Source organism: Atractosteus spatula, chromosome 21, assembly GCF_055471065.1.
Source record: "Atractosteus spatula isolate fAtrSpa1 chromosome 21, fAtrSpa1.hap1, whole genome shotgun sequence".
In the NCBI taxonomy this organism is placed as follows: Eukaryota; Metazoa; Chordata; class Actinopteri; order Semionotiformes; family Lepisosteidae; genus Atractosteus; species Atractosteus spatula.
Window position 1 is genome coordinate 14,585,758 of NC_142726.1, and position 5,037 is coordinate 14,590,794.

At 41.9% G+C, this 5,037-nt stretch overlaps 1 long non-coding RNA gene across 1 annotated transcript; it reads right to left on the reverse strand.

Annotated features, from left to right (window-relative positions):
* Positions 1 to 499: 499 nt before the first annotated feature.
* LOC148817281 (uncharacterized) lies at positions 500 to 4,478 on the reverse strand. Its single transcript, XR_016094630.1, has 5 exons — positions 4,313 to 4,478; positions 2,018 to 2,148; positions 1,562 to 1,615; positions 1,259 to 1,309; positions 500 to 726 (listed from the first exon to the last, which is right to left on the reverse strand). It is a non-coding gene; the product is annotated as an uncharacterized LOC148817281 (long non-coding RNA).
* Between the last annotated feature and the right edge of the window lie 559 nt (positions 4,479 to 5,037).

Below are 5,037 nucleotides of genomic sequence, written 5' to 3' on the forward strand. Positions count from 1 at the left end.
GAGAGGCAGGTCACCTGGAGTGGACTTCGTTAAAAGGTTGTCAGTTACAAGCCGTGACTGATGGGCTGAGTCCGCCCCGGGTGACTTGTCTCTCTCGGGACTCAGCCCATCACCAGCCTGCCTTCCTCTCTCGCTGGGAGTGAGGGGGCTTGGCTAGAGCTATCCTCAGTTCTCCTCCCCCCCGGGGCTGTACCTGCGCTCACTGCTAGGGACCCTAAACCCCCCAGAGACTATCTAAAAAGGCGGGAAAATTTGGAGACACTTAAAAAGGGGGTAGCCCCCGCAGTTTTCCAGTCAAAATGCGATAGGGTGCCCCCTTGCGGCTCGTGGCGTAAAGTGCAAAACAACCCTTCGCATGATTTCTTGGAAACTGCTCGTGGTCGCTCCAGATTCTCCAGCCAGAAACTTACAGCAGTGAGACAGCACCACAACAAACCTTGAAAAAAATACAAGAATGCAGAAAATGAAATCAAGAGCTTTTATTGCAGAATGCACAGCACATACAGTAGCAGCAGTCAACAAGAAACATGCAGGTCAAGAACTTCACTACATTAAGGTCAAGATACATCATTGAGTCGAAAACATTACAGATCAAGCCGCTGGTTTCAAAAATGAACTTGAAGGAAAAGCACACATTGTCAAGAATAACTTGCCAAAGCACGACGAGTTGCTGGAGAGGAGCTGGAAAGGAGATCGCCGGAGCGCTGAGGATCAGGAGCCGCAGAACTGAAGGCAAAAGAAAAAGGATCAAATTAACAAGATATCGGATTTGCTGAATCGATTCACTTGACGTTCTGAAGTCTATTAACGATTTTACATAAACTGCCTGAACAAAGAATATAGAAACACGCTCAAATTCAATAAACCAACAGGTAACTTCAGGAGAAACCACACATAAATCCCAGTCGCACTACCCCAGAATTTCGAAAATAGGTTTAGCCACGTAGAAATTCAATGCTACTTGTAAATTTAAGATCAAGTACTACTTACAGCCTGGATCATATTAGATTTAACTCCCCGCATTGAAAACCATCGTTAAAATGTGTTCGTATTATCTCTTTACCCAATGGATTCAACAGCCGAATAAAAAAACCATAAAAAAGAACCAGCGCCTTCGAGTTTCTGTTCAACAAAAGCACAACGGAACGAAAATAAGTTAGTATAAATCGTTTTGGTGTTAAAATGTTGGAAAATGCACGTTTCCCTGTCGAGTTATACACACATAAATAGTACAACGGAAGATAGGAATATAACTTACCTTGGAAAAAAATTCATAACTGGAGGCCAGTTCTTGAAATCTTTTTGTGGCCTGAAGAAGTATAAAACAAACGGATTAGTTTATAATATATTTTACAATATTTTAGCATTTTGGACTCACCATGTGAATAAAAGAACCAGCGCCTTAGAGTTTCTATTTCTGTTCAACAAAAGCACAACGAAACGAAAATACGTTACATAGTATAAACCTGTTCTGGTGTTAAAATGTTGGAAAATACACGTTTCCCTGTTACACAGATATAAACGGATATAAAGTACAACGGAAGATAGGAATATAACTTACCTTGGAAAAAACTTTTTCATAACTGGAGGCCCGTTCTTGAAATCCTTTTGTCACCTGGAGAAGTAAAAACAACAAACAAACGAATTAGTTTATAATATATTTTACAATATTTTATAATTTTGGAGCGGAAGGCGTTATTATAGCCCAAATCCAAAAAGGTGATTACACAGCTGCTGACTTTATAAAGCAAATGTTTGAAGGTACACTACAGCCTTTTATCGATAAAGGAAAAAGACCTAGAGGTACCATATCTTAAAAAACATACAAATTAAGACTTCGAGAGCACGCTCAAACGGACAGAACACACATTTCGGCGTCCTAAAACACAAATTAAACCGAAACAAATGCAATAACAAAAGCAGAAACAACAAGACATTTTTGTCTAGCTTCCCTGAAAGTGAGATTTGATTTTTTTGCACTTAAAACAAGAAAATTAGAAATAAAACGCACACGCACCTAACGCCGCAGAACCTCTCCCCGCCGCCATCTTGCCGGGCGCACCTGTGGAACAGGTGGAGGGGGCGTGTCCGCTGAGGAAGGTCACTCTGGAGGCGGGCTCGGCTCCTGAATGACAGCTGTGGATTCCGCTACAAGGGTTCAACACGGATGTTACTGAAGATAAATAGAAACGTTAACTCACCGAATCATAAAGTATACAACCGCTAAGGATTTTCAGACACCCTGATACAGTGGCATTCCCCTGTGAAGCTGTTTGCCGGTATGGTTTAGCTTGCGGCCGGTTGATTGAATCAAGAGAAATGTGCTGCTGAGAGACCCCTGTCGCTCCTAGTTAGGACTGCACCTCTCTTGCACTGCTAGTGCCCCACCTGTCCTGCAGGTGTCAAAGTGGTATAAGGGGCTGCTTTTTGAATTCAGAACTATTCATTTACAAAGGACTTAAACCCCCCATTTTCCCCTGTTTTGGAGGGCCCCGAAAATGGAGCCCCCCAAAACGGCCGGCGTGGTAGAGAACAGCCACCTCCACAAACTCACCCCGCCAGCCGAACCCGGGGCTTGAATCTCAGACTGACGGGGAGGCTCGGGGCTCGTCTGCAACTCACGACGCTCAGCGGGAGTCGATCTGCTTTTCTAAACTTTAGAAGTGTCCGATGGCTCAGCCCGCGGAGCCACCAGGCCGGCCACGCAAAACACGGGCATGAGCATCTCTTATTCAGTCTAAAGCCAAGTCACAGTCCCGAGGCGAGGCGGTTCCCCCTGTTTGCTCGCTTTTCGAGCAATAAAGCTTCTAAGACGCCTTTGTAATGCGCTTTTCTAGCGTTTTGTGCGACTGGACATGACTTGTTTATCTTTTCGAATGACAGTGAAAAATAAAGTATCGACATTTGCAGTAGAGTTGGGGGAGCCTGTACATCATGTGTCAGTCATGAAATATGAGAGGTTAAAATGTGATGTTTTTATTTCTTTAAACAGAATGTCTGAAATTATTCTAAAGACAACTTTTTAAAACAAAGAACTACATGAACGATTAAATCTAAATGTTTTTTACCCCAGCTGGAGTCTGTACAGAGTATCCCTTTAGTTCCTATATATCAGCAGTTGTCACGATATGATGTATTTTCATGTGCGTTTGACAAGGTTCCAATAATCCTTCAGATTAAAGATCTAAACATTTTATCAAAGAATAGTGATAAGGATGTAATAACAATCATTCGAGCATCACATCGCTCCTTATTATTACTATTAGATAAGCTATTTTTTAATATACTGTAAAATAAAGCAGTGTGCGACAGGTATTTAGGAGCATTATGTTAATTCAAAATTGTCATCTCTAAGAGAGAGATGTACATTAATTCATTAATCATGTTATACACTGTATACAAAGGTTATACACTTAAAAGTCTTGGGGAACCACTGTCCATGAGTGACGTACAGTAAACACAGGTGAGACTAACCGCTAACAGTGTAATTGTTACTGCTTGATCTTCAAATTTAGAAGACGGGAATTCTGAAACACTGTTTGTGGCGCAAGTTTGAGGCTGATTCCTAACCTTTTACTGTTCATGATCTGAATATCTGGGGATGAATAAAGTATTTTGAATTCAAATGAATTGGAAACAAATCGTAAATGTTCAACTTAAGTTTGAATGCGTTTACTCCATCAATACAAAACTTATCTTTTAAAGACAAAGACATTTAAAAAAACTTAGATATATGTTTTTTTTTTGGGGGGGGGGGGGGGGGGGGACATAAAAATATTTTCAAATATTTCCGAGGTCTGCATGTGTGAGACAGCAAGAGTTTCCAATGTGGTTTTACATATGTGTTGAGACATTAATTTGGTACATAGTGCCCCCTTAAAAACTATTTCCTGGTTCTTTTTCACGATTCCGAATTTGCTTTGCATAAAATAGGAAAACAACGATCTTGTAATACAGGAAGTTAACTAAGTGTAGTATTTTTAAACACTAGAAAGACGGGTCGAATCTATAAAACGTCGCTTGATTTAAAACGGACACAATGAGAAACTGATTACTTCTTCAGATTTAAAAAATATTGACACATGTACGAAGTATTAAGACGTGCTAGTTAAATCTTTTTCAAGGACATGCAATTGTTTGCTAATGTTCGCCTTTTAAGGCTAAACCCGCAACTCTTGAGATTACGGTATGATGCTGGAGACAAACTTTAATTTTCCTGTTCACACAAACGAAGAGAAAATACTTGCATTAAATGCAAAATCAACTGCCCCCCACCGGGCAAACAAAGAAACAAAATTGCAGACAATCTTACCCTCGCATCCGGTAACGGAGTGCTTGAATTCTCCAGACGGGATTAGTAGTCGTACATGGTTGCGTGACTACCCGAAAGAGAGGGCGCTAAATCTCGGGTACGAAAGCAGCCGGGAAGCTGCTTTCATCAGCACAAACCGGCACGAACGCAGCAGTAACGAATCCGACCGGTTCGGTTCTCCTGCGCCGTAGTAGGGGGGCAGAGTGACGTCACGCCGCCGAAGAAATGAGGCGTCATATCTCCCGGATAAAAGCGGCACAAACGCTACTTTCAACAGGACAGAGCGGCACAAACGCAGCGCTACCGTGTGCGGTGGGTTTCATCGGTTGTGCCGTTTGTATGGGGGCAGGTTCACGGATCTGAACTGTTTTCATATTCGACCAATCTCAGTTCAGCATTTTTTTCTTGTTATGAGAAAATCTGCTCTTTTTTATAATAAAACTTAAAATTGCATTGGCCGTTTTTAATATATCTTTTTTAAATTCTTTTTGATACCCTGCTTTTCCAAAGCCCAAGGCTGCCAGAACCACTGTCCCCAGAGGCTGGAAGGAATCCCCTCTTGTCTTTGAGTTACTGAAGCAGCTTCACATGGTCAAGGGCCAGGAAGTGTGAATGTTATTTGCAGTCTCTCAGTCAGCCCTAAACTTTGTGGAGAGAAGCAGCTGAGCCGCTTTTCTGATAGTTTAACTGGACACCCAGTTCCCTTCCTCCTTGGGAACACAAGG